The sequence below is a fragment of the Salvelinus fontinalis genome, chromosome 39 (assembly GCF_029448725.1).
Source record: "Salvelinus fontinalis isolate EN_2023a chromosome 39, ASM2944872v1, whole genome shotgun sequence".
NCBI lineage: Eukaryota > Metazoa > Chordata > Actinopteri > Salmoniformes > Salmonidae > Salvelinus > Salvelinus fontinalis.
In genome coordinates, this window is record NC_074703.1 from 25,429,639 (window position 1) to 25,450,829 (window position 21,191).

Here is a 21,191-nt window from a genome sequence, read left to right on the forward strand (position 1 = left end):
ATGAAGGGACTGTAGCATGTTGGTAGGAGAACGGACTCCTCAACTTTCTGAAAACTAGCGAAGAGACCACAGTATGTAGAGTAAAAAACAGACAGTCCCCAATCAGTCCTTCTGGGGCAATAGTTATTAACACATACACCATCACATTGTCTCTCCTTTATGGTGCCTCAAAGGTCAGCTCCCAATAATGATAATGAAACCGTCACTACCATGCCATAAATAACCAAGTCAAATTATGTGTTGTAAAGTTTATGCCGGTCCACACACGATTATCATCACTCCCGTTTTCATTGTTGTCGTTTCAGTCAGTGACTTTTTTTGAAAGACAAGGCTATACTTTTGACCAGAACCTTCTCTCGTGTGTTCTTTGTCCTTCAAACAATACAAGTCGGCCTATTACAGATGTGTGAGCGCATTCTCTCTCTCTCTAACCAATCAGCTGGGTGTAGCACCCAATCAATTTGTTTTTGTTTAATGCTCAATACCTTGTTAGTGTTCCAAACGGGACACTATGTATTTTTACCGAAACATGCAAACACCATCAGATGGACTGAATAGCAAGCAATGCACGGGAATGACATTCACTCTCATGGGATGAGAAGTCAAAAAATGACTAACTGAAAAGCCACACGCCCCATTATTACCACATAGAGGCATACGTCACTGTGCTTCTATGGCTTTACACCCCCCCCCCCCCCCCCCCCCCCCCCCACACACACACACCACAGCTACTGCATACTTTGTTTGTTCGTTTAGATAGCTCATAATCCAGTGCTGTTGTCACAGTGAACACACCTATATTTTAGCTCTAATTAGCTTTAAAAAGGAAAACATCTCTCTCAGCATCATGGAAATGTTGAATAGCATCAGATTAACTATAAAACGGCTCATGTTGCTCTCTGCCCCATGGCAAAATGTTTAGAGTTGCAGGTAATTAGCTTTAAAAACAGCAACATTTTCTCTCCGCCTCATGGCAAAATGTGTAGAATAGCATGAGATTAGCTATACAACTGCAAAATGTTTCTCTTTCCCCTATGGCAAAATGTGTAGAGTTGCAAGAAGTTAATTACGCACATTTCTGCAGGCCCACCCACCAATGAATTTCTAGCTACGCTACTGCCATGTAGGCTAATGGTTTCCTAGAAAACGTCACTGAAGGCTAATTTTGCTGTTTAAGGGAGATAAAGCACACAGTATATGCATGGTGACAAGACATTCAGCCAAGTGTCTGACGGTCACTTGTCAACTGGTGAAGGATAGAGAAGACAAAGTTATGCAAAGGTTGTGTGTGTGTGTGTGTGTGTGTGTGTGTGTGTGTGTGTGTGTGTGTGTGTGTGTGTGTGTGTGTGTGTGTGTGCTTGTGTGTGTGAACGCCACGCCTCAAATTATCCCCTATTTCCAATACAGTGCTCCACTTCTTATACAGTGAATACAGTCATTTGCTATTTGCATGCAGTCTTCTGTATGACACAAAACGAGAATATATCCTGGTTGTGATTGCAGGACGGGGTGTTAGGTAAGTGTTCTGTTGATCTAGCTGCAGGCCAATCAGAGCAGTGGGGTGCTGCCATTAAGAGAGGAGAACATGGAAACCCAGCTGGGATGCACCATCACATAACAGTTCTCCTGTTCATCTCTTCATCCATCCAGAGATGACAGAGGGAAAAGGAGAGAGAGAGATATGGTTGCAAAAGAAGGAGAGGATCATGGAGAGTGAGTGAGGGAGAGAAGGAACAAGAGAGAGTGTGTGAAGAGAAAAGAAAGAGGAGAAAGATACAGAGTCGTGACAGCTGCTGTCACTACAGACAGCATGCGCTGTAGAATAGCACCTTTTCACACATTCTGTCTGTTCCTCTCACCTTTTCTATCCCTCCCTCCCTGCCTTGCTCTCTCTCTCTCTCTCTCTCTGCATGTCCTCATGTCTCATGTGGTTCTCATGACACACGCAGACACAGGCGGTCAGATAGACTCACACAGACACACACTCACGCCCAGGCTGAGGGGCCATCTGCTCCCGAGTCACCTCTGATCACGTCTATCCCGCTCTCCATCCTTTAATTCTCCGCCTATTCCCCTCTCATCTTCCCTCCATCCTCCTCTCGTGTCTCCAGATCCTCTCATCTGCTCTCTCAGAGTTCAGATCAGTAAGAGACAGGTCTAGGAATGATGTTGGTAATGGCTGGCTGACATTTCAGGACTTCTAGACCATTAACAGGCTCTGGGTTTGGATAGAAGCTCATGAAATGGCAATTTCTTGATCGTTCTAATGAACTCCAATGAGGATAAAACTGTGTCTACAGGTACAACGGGAGAGGGCTGCAAGCACATTTGTTTATGCCTTTTAATACAGAGGTTTCATACCAGTTCCCAGTGTAACCACAGCAGAAAGACAGAGTTAAGGTGCAACCAGCGTGAAATGAGCTTTCATCTTCTCGGTTTCTGGTGATTATATAACAACTATAAATAAGTCGAGTACTGTGCTGAGACACAGGCAACTAAATAGACACATAATAATAAATAATAAATATGTTTGAGGGAGAGAGTTGGGGGGGGGGGGGGGGGGGGGGGTGACTGAACATAAACACTTCTTCCAACCTATTTCCCCCCATCTTTACCCACGGCAACAGAAGCAGAACAGCACCTTTTTGTGTGTATTTTCTGAGTGAGCTAAGTGAGAAAAACAAGTTGACACTGATTTCATTCAGGTTTAGCTGGAGGGATACACAGTCAAAGCCCATTTGTAGCATCAGACACGACACTTCAGTAACATAAGAATGGATTTAGATTAGGACTATTCAACTGGGCCTCCATGACCACAGCTCTGCTGTTTCTCAACTGGCCCCTGTAATCAGGGACTGATTCCAGGGGCCAGGCCAGTACATCAGGAGATGTGGAGGAGGCCGTAGGAGGGCAACAACCCAGCAGCAGGACCGCTACCTCCGCCTTTGTGCAAGGAGGAGCACTGCCAGAGCCCTGCAAAATGACCTCCAGCAGGCCACAAATGTGCATTAAACGTTAGCTTTTTTACATGGCACATATTGCACTTTTAATTTCTTCTCCAACACTTTGTTTTGCATTATTTAAACCAAATTTAACATGTTTCATTATTTATTTGAGGCTAAATTGATTTTATTGATGTAGAATACTAAGTTAAAATAAGTGTTCATTCAGTATTGTTATAATTGTCATTATTACAAATAATAAAAATATATGTTTTTATTTTTTTTTTATTTTAAATCGGCCGATTAATCGGTATCAGCATTTTTTGGTCCAATAATCGGTATCGGTATCGGCGTTGAAAAATCATAAATCGGTCGACATCTACTACACACAGACACACTTCTATCTTCATCACAGTGGGCCGAACAGAACGTGGCCCATTACAGACTACGGAGAACAGACACAGGCCCAGATAATCCTGTTATGTTCTCACCTGGGCTTTACAGGCACAGTTCTTTATTATGGTCAAAATCATTCCATTCTGGTCCCCGGGTGAGACTGAGCAGACTGCCTATAAGCATCCCCCCTAATCTCTTCTCTCCTGACCTCCTCTCACCCCCCCCCCCCTCCCCCCAGAGTCTCTGAAACAGGACACCGTCCCCCTGAGAATACAGCTTTCTGGGTCACGATGACAACAGACAGGATTTACACACTCTGCTCTGTGTGTGTGTGTGTGTGTGTGTGTGTGTGTGTGTGTGTGTGAGTGTGTGTGTGTGTGTGTGTGTGTGTGTGTGTGTGTGTGTGTGTGTGTGTGTGTGTGTGTGTGTGTGTGTGTGTGTGTGTGTGTTCGTGTGTGAGAGAGAGAATGAGGTAGCGAGACACACTACAGTTCAGAGAAACAGAGCAGTTTGTAATGAATAAGAAACTCACTTCAGATTAAAGATGAGGAGATTAAGCATTTAAAACTCTCTCTACCTCCATCCCTCCCACACTCGCTTTTTCTCACTGCCCGTCTCTCTCTCCCACTCTTGTCTGAGCTGCAGTTTTGAGAAGTCTGTCTGTCCGCTGTACTGCGTAAGTAAATATCTCACAGAGGGAGAGAGAGGCCTGCTGCTTGTCTGATAACAATCTGACCTTGACACGTTCACCTTTAATCCCCCTCTCAAAACAACCCTTCACCCTCTTCTGTCAGCTATTCTTCCCTCTTCTCTGGTGAATAACAAGTAGAGCACTTTACTACATTCTCAACATCAAACCATAATAATGCTTGACGAATTAAACAAATTACCGTGTGCGGGGAATGTAACAGTACAAAGAAAAAAAAACTGGAAGCAGAGTTTGACTGTTTCAAGGGCACCCACACACTGCACACACTGCACACACTACACACACACGTTCCTAACTTCCTACTCCTTCAGAATAATACCTCCGTAGAACTATATCAGTCACCGACGCACAGGTACAGGTACTCAAGCAGTTGGAGGTGGCTGTTCTCCATTCCTGTCAGCCTCGGTCTACTGTAACCGCTATATAGTGCACTACTGTTGACCATATATAGGGAATAGGGTGAAATTTGGAACGCAGCCTTCATCTTTTATGTGAGCTGCCTTGATAAGAACCAGGGACTGCACAATATAGCGTGCCACAGTGATGCTCTGACCAAGCAGACACACATCTATGTGCCTCACTCTCCAATTGCCAAGCCAGGCCTGAAATCGCAGGAGAAGTCAATATAAATATTAGATGATTTATTAAGCAGTAAAAACAAAAAGACAAACAGAAAGTCCTTGAGGGTTTGACTATTCTCCAGAAGAGTTTTCATCTCTAGTATAGGCAGGATGGAGGAAGAATGGGTGGATGGATGGATGGGTGGAGGAACAGGGTCTAAATCTATCAGGCAAAAAGCTGTGTCCCCCTCGGGAGGTTTAGTAGAATAAAAATGAACAAGATAATTGTGTTTTTATGGCTAGGACGAAACAAAAGAGGGCAATAATTGGGGGACTATAAATAAATGTTTCATGAAATATTTACACACACACACAGGTGAGAGGACACGAGGAATCATGATAGGACTAGAACACTAGAAACCTCAATTTCCCTGGATTTCAGAGCATCCGGCAACAGGAGTCAGTTTGTTTGGCCTTGCAACACGATCACATTCCAGGTCACGATGTAAAAACATTTTCACGTAATAAATCATTTTGGAAGTAACTCTCCAAAAAGTAACCTTTTTAAATTTCTATATGTACTAGAAAGCTAAGGGTTTGTTTCTTGGGCTTCAGGAATGTGACTGAAAAAGTGCCCCAGGACTTGAAAAATAAAACAATTCAACTGATTGAAAGTATAAGGGGGATATCGAGGAACAAATCCCGTGGTCAAGGCTAGGACGGAGCCAGTGCAATGAGTGGAACTTACTCAGGTGTTCAAAAGCTCCTACCAGACCAAGAGCCTAATTGTTCTTATGTAGTTCTTTATGAGTTTTAGTTTGGAAAACTATCTATTTGCAGAAGCGACAGTTACAGCGATGGTAAAAACAGCTTGATTGCCGTAGCAACATCAGGGAAACTGGGCAGAAGGGAGGAGTGCCTCAAATACAGCAGTTCTGTAACATCTTTAATTCAGCCTCTCATTCTCCTTAATTTCCGGCCTCAACACGTTATGGAAAGAGATTAACTGTATAGGAAGCTCTGGGGACAGGTCGTCTGGATACTGGACAGCCAATAAATTGCCAGATGCAAACAGATTATCATATTTAGCGGGCAACAGTTCTTGAGGGCTTGAACAGAAAAGGAAAGGGGGATACATATTCAGTTGTACAACTGAATGCCTTCAACTGAAACGTGTCTTCCACATTTAACCCAACCCCTCTGAATCAAAGAGGTGCAGGTGCTGCCTTAATCGACATCCACGTCTTTGGCGCCCGGGGAACAGTGGGTTAACTGCCTTGCTCAGGAGCAGAACGACAGATATTTACCTTGTCAGCTCGGGGATTCAATCCAGCAACCTCCTGGTTACTGGTCCAACGCTCTAACCACTAAAAAGTGGTTAGTGATTTTCGTTCATACTGGTGAACCAGAGTTTGAGTTGTGTGGTTGCAATATCAACAGTCCCTGATCTCTGGTGTATCTTTGCATGCATCAAAATGAGTTTAAATTGTGTGAAGCGCAATGGACATATAATGCACAATGTCTCAGGAAAGACTGTCTGGGTTGGCAATACTCAGTATAAAGAGATGTAAAGAGAGTAAATTTAAATATATTTAGGCCAAATTTAATTTTGATTTAGGCCTAAATTAATTTACCTTGAATATTGCAGCACATTTGTGTATACTAGCCAGACAAAACCCGCTGAGGTCAACAATAGTGGCTGAATTTATCCTCAAGCCTACTACTTTCTTGTTCATTGTTAGGCTGATGTGTAATTGTCATAAAATGTATATAAATAGCACATAAATTGCAGATAGTACACTGCATAATGAAACAATCCCTTGTGAGTGGGTGTTTTGAGGGTGGACTGACTATTATTGGCATTAATGCAGAGAAACTGCGTTACGCCAGTGTTCCAGGTATGATATAAATACAGGGCTGAGGCCAAATGAGGTCAGACCAGGCGAGGACAGTGTTATTTTAGCTGCCGAGCGGTGCTGTGAGGGTCAGTATCAGAGATGTATTACATTCAGAGCCTTGACCGACTGCAGGGCGTGTTTCCCCAATAGCCGTACGGGGGGTGGACCCTGGCCTCCAACTCAAGGCTTCCTGTCTAATATAATGTGAGTTTCCTGCCAATCAATTCTTATTAATAGTACTGTAGCCAACCTGCTCGCTGGGGTATGGGCTGACAAATTACACTTAACCTTGGAGAACTCCTAACATTTCCAGGAATACATTTTTAATAGAAGGTTAATATTGATTCAACTCTATTAAAAAAGCATTCTCTCCAGTATCCGTTCGGTGATTCTAAAAGTAGATTTTAAATCTGAAACTGTACACTGACCAACAGAATGAGAGAGACAGAGAGCGAGAGAAAGAAAATAACAGAATTCTTTAACCAGGGGGCGGGGCCTTCGCCAAGGATGCAATCTGAGCCCTGCACTCTTCAATATTTACATCAACGAATTGTCCACTATTCTAGAAAATCCTCAGCACCTGGTGTTCATTTCCACAATTCAGAGGTTAAATGCCTGCTCTTCGCAGATGACCTATGCCTGCTGTCCCCCACAGCACATGGCCTACAGCAGAGCCTGGACCTGCCAGAGCAGTACTGCCAGACCTGGGCCCTGGCAGTAAAACCCCAAAAGACTAAAATAATGATTTTCCAGAGAAGATCCAGATCTCAGGGAATTAAACCAAAGTTCTCAATTGGTGCAAAATATAGAGAGTACTACACACACTACAATTACTTAGGTTTAAAAAATAAGCTCAACTGGACACCTTAATGATGCAGTGAATGAACTGAGGGAGAAAACACACAGGGCATTCTACACCATTAAAAAAATTATTCAAATTGAAATACATATTAAAATTGTGTCATTGAACCAATTGCACTTCATGGCAGCGAATTGTGGGGTCCACTGGAAAAACAAGATTTCACAAAATGGGACAAACACCCCCATTGAAACCCTGCATGCAGAGTTATGTAAGATTCTCCTACATGTCCAGAGGAAAACTACAAACAATGCATGCAGGGCAGAATTAGGCCAATATGCACTAATAATAAAACTCAAAAAAGAGCAATTAAGTTTTGGAAACATCTAAAATACAGTGACCCCCTCTCATATCATTACCAAGCCCTGCAATGCCAAGAGCTGAGCAAATAAAAGAGTCCCCTCATCCAGCTGGTCCTGGGGCTGAGTTCACAAACCTGTTCTACTAACACACTGAAGCCTCAGGACCAGAACATCCAATCAATCAGAATAAACCAAATTACAACACAGTCAAAACAAAACGACATTGCTTATTGAGAAACACAAGCACAAGCACAAAGCAAAATGCAGTGCTATCTGGCCCTAACTCGACAGTACACCGTGGCTAACTATTTGACCATGGTTACTGATCAAAACCTTGACAAAGTACAGGCTCAGTGAGCACAGCCTTTCCTATGCAGGGAGTCAGGTTTTCCTGTGTCTACCCTTTTCAATGGCATGGCTGTGCTCACTGAGCCTGTACTTTGTCAAGGTTTTTCTAAGGTGTGAAACCACTACACCACAGCAGAACCTGAGACAGAGCTGCATTTCCTGACAAAATGTCAAAAATACATTTTAAACCCTTATTCAAGGTTTCAAAGACCTCTCTGATGGGGGAGAATGCGGAGAGCTGTGGGTTGGCAGCGCATTACATTGCTGCCTGCCATAAGATGAGGGACAGTGTCTGACAGACCAACCAACCTGCACATGTCCTCTATATTGCTACTGTTAAATAGTTATTTTGACCCTTGGTTACTGTTGTTACTGTTGTCCCGTTGACAATATTGATTATATTTATTTTAATATTGTAAATATCTAAACTAAGCTTTGACAAAATGTACATTGTTACATCATACCAATAAAGCAAATTTAATTGAATTGAAATTGAGAGAGAGGGAGCGAGAGAGGTGGGGGGAGGTAGAGCAAAAGAGGGAGAAGAGAGAAAGAGAGATCGAGAGAGAGAAAGTTTGAGAGAGAAGAGAGAGATAGAGGGGGGAGGTATAGAGAGCAGGAAGAGCGGTAAAGAGAAAGAGGGGTAAGAGAGATTGAGGGGGTAGCGAAAGATGGGGGGATTGAGAGAGAGAGGGGTAGATTGAGAGAGAGGGGTAGATTGAGAGAGAGGGGGAGATTGAGAGTGGGAGAGGGGGGGGGGGGGGGGTAGAGGTAGATCAGTGATGACCATCTGGTCCTCACAGTGAGGTGTGCTACAGGCCAAGCCATCTCAGTGGGCGTCGTCACTGGAAATCAGCGTCAGCTGGGCCACACCGGGTCATATATTACCCAACGGAAACCCATCTTGGGCATGCTTGTTTAAGGCTACAGTGAATTCTCGTTTTGGCCAAATGGCAAAAAATATGTGAAAACTATTTTGCATTTTCTTTGTAGACTAATCTTAAAAGCTTAAAAGAAATTGCGCTATGCCCTCAGACGAACCATCAAACAAGCAAAGCGTCAATACAGGATTAGGATTGAATCCTATTACACCGGCACTGACGCTCACCGGATGTGGCAGGGCTTGAAAACGATTACGGACAACAAAGGGAAACCCAGGCGTGAGCTGCCAGTGACGCAAGCCTACCAGATGAGCTAAATGGCTTTTATGCTCGCTTCGAGGCAAGCAACACTGAAGCATGCACGAGAGCGCCAGCTGTTCTGGATGAGTGTGTGATAACGCTCTCGGTAGCCGATATGAACAAAACCTTTAAACAGGTCAACATTCAAAGTCGCTGGGCCAGACGGATTACCAGGACATGTACTCAAAGCATGCGCGGACCAACTGTCAAGTGTCTTCACTAACATTTTCAACCTCTCGCTGACCGCATGTAATACCTACATGTTTCAAGCAGACCACCATAGTCCTTGTGCCCAAGGAAGCGAAGGTAACCTGCCTATATGATTACCGCCCCGTGGTACTCACGTCGGTAGCCATGAAGTGCATTGAAAGAGTGGTCATGGCTCACATCAACAGCATCATCCCGGGAAACCTAGACACACTCGAATTCGCATACCGCCCCAACAGATCCACAGATGACGCAATCTCAATCGCACTCCACATTGCCCTTACCTGGACAAAAGGAACACCTATGTAAGAATACTGTTCATTGACTACAGCTCAGCGTTCAACACCATAGTGCCCACAAACTCATCACTAAGCTAAGGACTCTGGGACTAAACACCTCCCTCTGCAACTGGATCCTGGACTTTCTGACGGGCTGTCCCCAGGTGGTAAGAGTAGGCAACAACACGTCTGCCACGCTGATCCTTAACACTTAGTCCCCTCCTTTATTCCCTGTTCGACTGCATGGTCAAACACGACTCCAACACCATCATTAAGTTTGCAGACGACACAACAGTGGTAGGCCTGATCACTGACAACGATGAGACAGACTATAGGGAGGAGGTCAGAGACCTGGCAGTGTGGTGACAGAACAACAACCTCTCCCTTATGTGAGCAAGACAAAGGAGCTGATCGTGAACTACAGGAAAAGGCGGGCTAAACAGGCCCCCATTAACATCAATGGGGCTGTAGTGGAGCGGGTCAAGAGATTCAAATTCCTTGGTGTCCACATCACCAACGAACTATCATGGTACAAACATACAAAGACGGTTGTGAAGAGGACACAACAAAACATTTCCCCCTCGGGAAACTGAAAAGATTTGGCATGGGTCCCCATATCCTCAAAAGGTTCTACAGTTGCACCATCGAGAGCATCCTAACTGGTTGCATCGCTGCCTGGTATGGCAACTGCTCGAAATCTGACCGTAAGGCACTACAGAGGGTGGTGCGAATGGCCCAATAGAACACTGGGGCCAAGCTTCCTGCCATCCAGGACCTATATAATAGGCGGTGTCAGAGGAAAGCCCATAAAATTGTCAGAGACTCCAGTCACCCAAGTTATAGACTGTTTTCTCTGCTACCGCACGGCAAGCGATACCGGAGCGCCAAGTCTAGGACCAAAAGGCTCCTCAACAGCTTCTACCCCGAAGCCATAAGACCGCTGAATAATTAATACAATCGCCACCGGACAATTTACATTGACACCCCCTCCCTTTTTGTACACTGCTGCTACTCGCTGTTAACTATCTATGTATAGTTACTTCGCCCCAACCAACATGTACAGATTACCTCAACTAACCTGTACCTCAACTAACCTGTACCCCCGCACACTGACTCGGTACTGGTGCCCCCTGTATATAGCCTCGTTACTGTTATTCTTACTTTTTATTTTTATCTACTTGGTAAATATTTTCTTCTTCTTGAACTGCACTGTTGGTTAAGGGCTTGTAAGTAAACATTTCACAGTAAAGTCTACACTTGTTGTATTCGGCGCATGTGACAAATAAAATTTGATTTGATTTGACTGTGTCCCCCCCCCTACCTGTATCTCCATGCCCTGCTCCAGTAGTCTCCTGGCCTGGTTCTCCACCTCCAGTCTGGCTCTGCTGATCAGCAGCACGTCGTTCTCGATCACGTCGATACCAGACAGATCCACCCCCTGGGACAGGTAGTCTGCAGAGAGAGACAGGAGAACAGGGTGTTAGAGGGTGTGTGTGTGTGTGTGTGTGTGTGTGTGTGTGTGTGTGTGTGTGTGTGTGTGTGTGTGTGTGTGTGTGTGTGTGTGTGTGTGTGTGTGTGTGTATGCTTATGTACACCTTCAGACATTTGCCTGAGATCTAGAAAAACATCCTCCGACATTTGACAATATGACATTCAGCATTATTTATTTTTCATTTCGATAGAAAACCACAGCCTCCTACAATACAGTCTTCTAGAGTATTGATTTGAGAAGAGAGGACGAGAGAGGAGAGTGAAAGTCAAGGGGAAAACATGACAGGCTAACTAGGAAGAAGCACACAGCTGTTTACATCGAAAACAGTTTGAACTGCAGACAATAGGAAAAGTAGCAGTACATGTGGACTTTTAAACATGCGTGTGTATATTAGTGTGTGTGTGTGTGTGTGTGTGTGTGTGTGTGTGTGTGTGTGTCAGCCAGATGTTCTATGCAGATGAGTTGATCCAATTAACCCCTCGGTAACATTCATTAAGACCTTCCCATGGCTCACACAAACACCTTCAGTCCCTTCTACAAACGATTGTGTTAAAAACAATATACAGTTGTATCTTTCAAAACCCTGAGACAAAAGTTAATGTGAACCAGCGACACAGGTGGGGAAAGTTTAAGCTACCATTTCAGTGCAATCCAAAGGAGCGAGCAGGCAGGCAGATATAAAAGCTATTTTGGGTGTAATTATTTGTCTGTTTGTCTAGACTCCCTGCTCTGCACTGAGCGCTGTGCTCGCCAGGGTGAGAAGTCAGTTAGCAGACTGGCCAGGGAGAAGAGATTGGACAGCAGAATATCTAATCCAAAGACAATCCACTCACAGACACAACTAAAAAACAAATCCATAGTATGCTGGGCCCTGTGTGTGTGTGTGTGTATGTGTATGTCATGCAAGGAGTGTGTGTGGGGCCTGCCCTGGGCATAAGCGACATAGGCGGTCGACCACCCCAAAAATAATCTGTATATATTATTATATTTTGGGGGGGGAACTAAGTCGGGGTTTCAACTTACTGTCGAGCGTTAGAATAGTAGAATACACATATTTCCATCTTGTTATGTCAGTCACTCAATTAGCTGGGTAGACTAACTTACCAACAGAGTCATATATTTTGGTACTGTCCATATGCAGTTTGTTTTTGGTCACAGGTCCAGGAATGGCTAGAGAATTGCAACATTTACCTGGAGCTAACTCTGCAGATAGAGCTACTGGGTGATCTGAAAAGTCATAGTCAATTGATCAATAATATAAAAATACTTTTAGCAACAACAAAACATTTTACAATCTGTAGAAACTATGAGAATAGAAAGATTCAGATTTTTTGTGAAACATCACAGCACTGTTGAAAAATACATGGCAAATATGAATCCAATATGGATGGTGTTAAGAGGTAGATGGGAGGGGTTGAATGAAGCTGAAGGATGGGATCAATAACAACAAGATAACTCATGTAAAATATACTGAGTCCATAAAATGTATACACATTAAGAACTTTTGTGAAACAACACAACTAAAAATATATGGCAAATAGATATTAAACTGGATGGACTTTAGAAATAGGTGGGAGAGGTTGAGGGTAGAAGCAGGACAGGACTAAAAACAAACAAAATATAGATTGTGTCCGTAAAATGTATATAGTATGTATAAGCTGGAAGTAGGAGTCTAAGTGTTGTTGTTCATGAGTTTACTCCAATTAGGGGGGGGGGGGGGGGGGGGTGTTAGTAGAAAATAATAAAGGAACATATATTTTAAAAAGATATGTGTATTATGTTTTCATATTTATGTACAGTACCAGTCAAAAGTTTATAGTAATAAAAAAAAAGAAAAACCCTTGAATGAGTAGGTGTGTCCAAACTTTTGACTGGTACTGTATATTTATGTGTGTGTATATGTATGTATATACAGTTGAAGTTGGAAGTTTACATACACCTTAGCCAAATACATTTACATTTCAGTTTTTCACAATTCCTGACATTTAATCCAAGTACAAATTCCATGTTTTAGGTCAGTTAGGATCACCACTTTATTTTAAAAATGTGACATGTCAGCATAAAAGTAAAGAGAATGATTTATTTCAGCTTTTATTTCTTTCATCACATTCCCAGTGGGTAAAATGTTTACATACACTCAATTAGTATTTGGTAGCATTGCCTTTAAATTGTTCAACTCCGGTCAAACGCTTTGGGTAGCCTTCCACAATACGTTGGGTGAATTTTGGCTCATTCCTCCTGACAGAGCTGGTGTACCTGAGTCAGGTTTGTAAGGCCTCCTTGCTCACACACGCTTTTTCAGTTTTGCCCACACATTTTCTAGAGGATTGAGGTCAGGGCTTGTGATGGCCACTCCAATACCTTGACTTTGATGTCCTTAAGCCATTTTGCCACAACTTTGGAAGAATGCTTGGGGTCATTGTCCATTTGGAAGACCCATTTGCAACCAATTTTTAACTTCCTGACTGATGTTGCTTCAATATATCCACATATTTTTCCTTTCTCATGATGCCATCTATTTTGTGAAGTGCACCAGTCCCTCCTGCAGCAAAGCACCCCCACAACATGATGCTGCCACACTCGTGCTTCACGGTTGGTTTGGAGTTCTTTGGCTTGCAAGCCTCGCCCTTTTTCCTCCAACATAACGATGGTCATTATGGCCAAACAGTTCTATTTTTGTTTCATCAGACTAGAGGACATTTCTCCAAAAAGTCCTATCTTTGTCCACATGTGCAGTGGCAAACCGTAGTCTGGCTGGTTTCCTTGCTGAGTGGCCTTTCAGGTTATGTCGATATAGGACTCATTTTACTGTGAATATAGATACTTTTGTACCTGTTTCCTCCAGCATCTTCACACGGTCCTTTGCTGTTGTTCTGGGATCTCTAGGAGACAGAACACATCTTCCTGAGCGGTATGACAGCTGCGTGGTCCCATGGTGTTTATACTTGCGTATTTTTGTTTTTACAGATGAACGTGGTACCTTAAGGTGTTTGGAAATTGCTCCCAAGGAAGAACCAGACTTGTGGAGGTCTACATTTTTTTTTTCTGAGGTCGGATTTCTTTTGATTTTCCCATGATGTCAAGCAAAGAGGCACTGAGTTTGAAGGTAGGCCTTGAAATACATCCACAGGTACACCTCCAATTGACTCAAATGATGTAAATTAGCCTATCAGAAGCTCCTAAAGCCATGACATAATTTTCTGGAATTGTCCAAGCTGTTTAAAGGCACAGTCAACTTAGTGTATGTAAACTTCTGACGCACTGGAATTGTGATACAGTTAATTATAAGTGAAATAAACTGTGTGTAAACAATTGTTGGAAAAATTACTTGTGTCATGCACAAAGTAGATGTCCTAACCGACTTGCCAAAACTGTAGTTTGTTAACAAGAAATTTGTGGAGTGGTTGAAAAACAAGTTTTAATGACTCCAACCTAAGTGTACATACATGCATACACACACACTTTTGTTTTTAGGGGATAGATAAGCTTTAATATTGCAGATAGATTCTATCTTCCATCAATGTAATTGTCTGAATCACTTCCAATCCCCCATATATTCTTTTGTAAATATATATACACAGTACCAGTCAAAAGTTTGGACACACCTACTCATTCCAGGGTTTTTCTTTATTTTTACTAATTTCTACATTGTAGAATAATAGTGAAGACATCTAAACTATGAAATAACACATCTGGAATCATGCAGTAACCAAAAAAAAAAGAAGTGTAAAACAAATCCTTGATGACAGCTTTACACTCTTGGCATTCTCTCAACCAGCTTCTTGAGGTAGTCACTTGGAATGCATTTCAATTAACAGGTGTGCCTTGTTAAACGTTAATTTGTGGAATTGAATTCCTTCTTAATGCGTTTGAGCCAATCATTTGTGTTGCGACAAGGTAGAGTTGGTATACAGAAGATAGCCCTATTTGGTAAAAGACCAAGTCCATATTATGGCAAGAACAGCTCCAATAAGCAAAGAGAAACGACAGTTCATCATTACTTTAAGACATGAAGGTCAGTCAAACTGGGAAATTTCAAGAACTTCGAACGTTTCTTCAAGTGCATTCGCAAAAACCATCAAGTGCTATGATGAAACTGGCTCTGATGAGGACCGCCACAGGAAAGGGGGGGCACCTTCCACGCAAAACATTTTCGTACCCCAACCCCCCCAACTAAATGGGAGCCTAGGGTATGGGTATGGCCGGCCGGCCCAGGTAGCCCCTCAGATAACCATACCCTTCTGAGGGGCTAATTGATTTCTAATTTGTTGTTGAGAAATGCTGGTTAGAAAATGCTGTTTTTCAAACCTTTCCAGCTTGGCCACTGGCCAGGTAGTGACGGCTAGCAAGGTCCTCAGTGGGCTCTTTGGCATTGGCATGGCACTGCTGGCACCATGATGTGCATGTTGTTGGCTTCTTGTGGTGCTTCCACACTGGGTCTGTGGTGTGCCATTGCTCTGGGCAGCTGTTACCTCACAGGCAGTGGAGGCTACTGGTTCCACATCAACCAGCTTGCCTCATCGTCGGCCATATTTATCTGCACTGAGCAGACACTTCTCAACACAGCCGGTGAAACGGAGGCAATACACTGAAAATAACTCCAACTGTGACCCTGGAAACACAATTTAGCCATTACAAGGGGAGAAAGGGACTTCTGATAAGAAACATTAGCTGTGATTCAGTATGGCCGACTGGACGCTAGCTGGGAGGGGAGAGGATGCTGAAACAATTTCACAAAAACCTGCAATTCACTTCACAGCTGATAAGGAGGAGGCGACAAATAGAGAGAGATTGTTCTTGTCCTGAGAACCTCCATTTTTAAATTAGAAGGGAGGAATGAGAAAGAGAGAGAGCGAGAGGGGGAGGGGGGGGAGACAATTTCTTGGGATAGCTTATTTAGCACAAATTGGAAGGCTATCTAAATTCACTTCTGCTATATATACCTCAGCTCTCTGGCTCCATCAATATGTGAACCTCTTAAAAAGGTCTTCACAAGAACACAATGCAGCAGGAGCAACGATGATTCCTCGTTTCACTTTCAAAGGGAAAGAAGAAAGCCTGCAAGTAACATCAATAGCGAAGACAGCGAATTCCGCAGAGCTAGCGTGAAATGACATTGGATTGTCCACATTTCCAGAGAAAATGCAGCCATCCAGGACACCACAGCGTGACAGTGAACGTGGAGGCTACTACTACAGCACTACAGGTGTGAAAGCCATTTAGAGAGAGTCAATGTTACCATAAAGCATCCAGTAAATGTCAGTGTGGATGGCTGGTAAAGACACTCACAGCAAACGGTTTTAAGTGCATACATAAAGCTGAAGAGAATAGCTCTAACACTGGCGCAGTCAGAGTCATTATTATGACAGTGTCATACTCACTCAGTTAAAAACCTATTTTTCCTTATGTTGACCAGAGAAAGGGTTAAAACTAGTGCACTGTTTAACAACTAGAGACAAATTATCATTGTTGTCTCTGCCCGCCTGTGATTGGACAGACTGTAGCAACTGTACCATGAGTTCTCATTGGTTCCATACACAGAGCTTCCCTTCTATTGTCTGTCTGTCAGATGGACGAGAGGATAGAGAATGTGTTTGTTAGTCATTGGGCCGGGAAGTCCAAAAATCCACACACAAGGGGACACAAGGATTAGGGAAGAGAAAGGGCAGAGAGAGACGGGGACAGTAGGACACAGCCTCTCTCCTAATGGTTATTTTTTAACGCAGGTTTCTGAGAACCAGTTTCAGAGTGGAGGGCTAAAATAGCTCTGTAGTCATTATATCTGGACACAGGGGCGACACAGAACCCGTTTCCACACTTGTTTGTGTGTGACTGCTAACATAAACATCAGTGTGAATTTGCTGCCAAAGCAGAGATGTGAAATAGACAAAGAGGAATAAGATAGAGATGTTTAAATGTTTCTTTGCCCAGCAGAGCACGTATGTATGTATGTATATGTGTGTGTACAGTATGTGTGTGCGTGTGACCGCCGCGCTGCTTGAAGGTCACCCCCAGTGTTTCTTGGCACTCAGTCCTTTCCCATGCCTTCCCAACGCCCCTCAGACAGCAACACATGCTCCCTCCACAGCAACAGGAAGTGTGTGTGTGTGAGGGGTGGCTTGGACACTCTCCCAGTGGGACAGTGAACAACAGGAAGAGACAGGAGGCTGCAGCTCCAGGGTCTAAAGAGGGGCCTAGTGCATCAGATCTCGCCAGATTATCACACTATCTCCATGTTTTATTAAGAGGGAAATACACAATTTTGTTTCACAGGTCCTTCAGTAAAGAGATTTCAACTGTGTTCAACTTGGCCAAATATATGCACGTACGGAGACACAGCCAGTCAGCTGCAGTGGGTTGCACTCAGCCTGCTACCGGATGACCCCTGAACTCCGATGACCACACGCAGAACACACTAAAATCAGCTCTCACAGTATGGGGCCATGAGTGAGGGGGTGAAGAGAGGGATGAAACGAAGGAGAGAAAAGACACTCAGAGGTCAAAGGGACATGAGGCACTGTGACTAACACAGAGTAACATAATATAAGAACTCTGCAATCCTGTCCGTCATCAGTAAACAGGCAGACTGGGTGAGGTCATCAGAGGGTCAGTCAATGAGGTCATCACAGAGAGCCCAGAAGGTAATGCGTGTGGTTACCAGTGATGTGACCTCAGTGAGGTTTAATGATTCAGAATGGAGTAATGCTGGGGTGTGTGTTTGCGCATTTGTGTGTCTGTCAAAAAAGGGCTTAGATTTTCCCACTTTGGTTTAATTTTTTAACGTTCTTGATTTTTCGTTCATTTTTAGGCTCATGTGCACATGGTGCACAGGTGGGAATTTTTATATCGATGCATCATTAGGGAATTTAAGGTCATAAGTCTCAATGTAAAACGGACTGGAGAGTGCCATCAAGAGAAGTAAGCTAAAATCAAAGATGAAACGGGAGAGAGTTGACATACTATTCTGGCAGGAAACTCACTTATCCACACCTGAACATGAGAAACTCAAGAAAATGGGATATAGGAATACCTTTTTTTTCTTCTTACAAAATGGGTAGAAGGGCCGTTGCAATCTTGATCCCAAATTCAGTTTATTGTGAGTTTATATCAGAAATAAAAGACAAGGAGGCTAGATGTATAGCTGTTAAATGTAAACTGGATAACAAGGAAGTTACTGACTTGATCTTATACAGGAAGGTGCTTGATTTAATTGCCACAGAAACCTCTGGCACTCTTATGTGTGGAAGGGATTTTAACATGATTTGAAACTCAAAATTGGACAGCACAAATCAAAATAGGAAAATTAGCCTAGTTGCTAAAAAGATGAATAGGATACTGCAGGATCTAGGACTGCTTGATGTATGGCGTGACATCCACACGTCAGATAGGGAATATACTGTTTACTCAGCCATACATTTTCATGTACAACGCAGATCGACACAGGCTTAAGGATTGTAGGATCAGATCATAGTTTACCTTACTCTACACCTTGATTGCAAACCAAGAAATACTCTATGGAGGCGTAATACAAGCATGCGGAATGATCCAGCATTCAAGGAATCAATAAAGACAGAAATGAACGTCTATCTGGAGAATAACGATAACGGGGATGTATCTCCTGCTACATTGTGGGATGCAGCTAAGGCAGTTATTAGAGGAAAGATCATAGCCACATCATCTCTCAAGAAAAAGATTAAAGCACAGAATCTGCTGAAATTACAGGAAACATTAAGAAACTTAGAACGATTTAGTCATTACAAATACCCTCGTATATTACGAGAGATTCGAAAGGTAAAACAGGAAATTGACCAGATTTATAGTGAAGAAGTAGAGAAAAAGCTCAGGTTCCTGAAACAATGATATTATGAAGCAGGCTCAAAAGGCAACAGAATTACTAGCATGGAGACTCAGGAAACAACAAGCACAGAATTCAATTTTCAAAATAAAAGAGCCCAAAACAAAGAAGATTACATGCAAATTGGATGAGATACAGAATGCATTTGAATCATATTACACAAATCTGTACAAGCAACCAGAGAAGGCAAATGCACAGACAAGAGAGCATTTTTTGAACTCCCTTGATCTCCCCTCGATTTGGCACAGAGCAAAATGATAGACCTACTTCAGAAATAACTACTGAAGAAATGAACAATGCAATATCTCATCTAAAAGCAAAGAAATCTCCAGGCACTGATGGCTTCCCTTCAAAATGGTTCAAAGCATTCAGAGAACAACTAACACCTATACTTCAGGCCTGTTTTAACTGGACTCTGCGGGAGGGGAGTCTTCCACCATCGTGGAGAGAAGCCATAGTATCTGTAATCCCAAAAGAGTGTAAAGATAAGAGGGAATGCAGTTCCTATAGACCTATTGCAATTCTTAACACGGATTATAAACTATATGCATCAATAACAGCCAGACGAAGTGCTATACAAGTGCTACATTAATCAGTCTAGATGCAGAAAAGGCATTTGATTCAGTGGGATGGGATTATCTATTCCAAGTTATGGAAAGATTTAGTTTCAACAAAGAAGTGATACAGTGCATCAAAACACTGTATTCGTGTCCGACCTCTCGAATAAAGATAAATGGACATTTGTCACGAACAATAAAATTAGAGAGAGGGGCAAGACAAGGCTGTAATCTTTCACCCACGCTCTTCTCCTTGTACATCAAGCCATTAGCACAGACAATAAGACAGGACATCTTTTAGACAATAAGAGGCAGTGAACATAAGATATGCATCTATGCTGATGACGTTCTGTTACTCCTTAAAGACCCAGGCTCAAGTGGACCTAGATTGATGGATGTTCTACAAACATTTGGAACATATTCAGGCTATGTGCTTAACGTACACAAGACCCAAGCCCTAGTATATAATTCTAGCCCACAGGAAGAGCTGAAGAGTAGGTATAACTTCACCTGGACCTCTTCATCCATTAAATATCTTGGAGTATACCTACCAAAAGATACACCCAAACTTTATGACATGAATAACGATCACATCAACAAGAAAATATATGTTGACCTAGACAGGTGGAACTCACTTCCCTTAGATCTTAGTAGTAGAATTGAAACAATCAAAATGAACATCCTGCCGAGGTTATTGTATTTGTTCCAATCACTGCCCATAGAAATCCCACCTAAACAGTTTAGGGAATGGGATAAATGGATATCAAGGTTTATCTGGAACAGTAAGAGACCAAGAACTAGATATACAACATTACAATTACCAAAAAACTGTGGGGGTATGGCCTTACCAAACCTAAAAGATTATTATGTGTCAGCCCAATTGAGACCTCTGGTGTGTTGGTGCAATTCAGAATACGAATCCAAGACTACTTTGACAGAGATACCCATACAGTCAGTTTTGGGAAATAAGGACATGGTAAAATAAATATACAATAGACAAAATCAGTGGATTATTTTCTCTCTGAAGACATGGTTTAAGGTAGTTAAGCAAAATCACTTAGACAGAGAGGTCAAACCGCTGAGTTTGACCTCAGCTTCATCCCTGCAACTCAGGACAGCAGATTTAAACAATGGACGCAGAAAGGCATCACATCATTCAGTACAATTATAAGGAAATGGGGACTTAGATAACTTCCAGGACCTAAGTGTAAAACATGGCTTGGATAAACAAGATTTTTACAGATACCTACAAGTTCGACACTATTTCTTAAGGGAGAAAAAAGTGATTGACCCTCGAGCACCTCCAAAATTTATCCAAGTATTCACTAACGCATACAACTTGGGGAGTAACAAAAAAACGATTTCAAATCTCTACTTGGGTATTCAATCCTCAAAGAAACATTCTACAAACTATATTAAACAGAAATGGGAAGAGGAACTTAACATTGAATTAACTGATGAAACATGGTTACACATACAGTGGGGCAAAATATTTAGTCAGCCACCAATTGTGCAAGTTCTCCCACTTAAAAAGATGAGAGAGGCCTGTAATTTTCATCATAGGTACACTTCAACTATGACAGACAAAATGAGAAAAAAAAATCCAG

At 42.7% G+C, this 21,191-nt stretch overlaps 1 pseudogene; it reads right to left on the minus strand.

Moving 5' to 3' along the window:
• Positions 1-21,191, minus strand: part of LOC129838563 (conserved oligomeric Golgi complex subunit 5-like) — a 102,084-nt pseudogene that overhangs the window by 47,053 nt on the left and 33,840 nt on the right.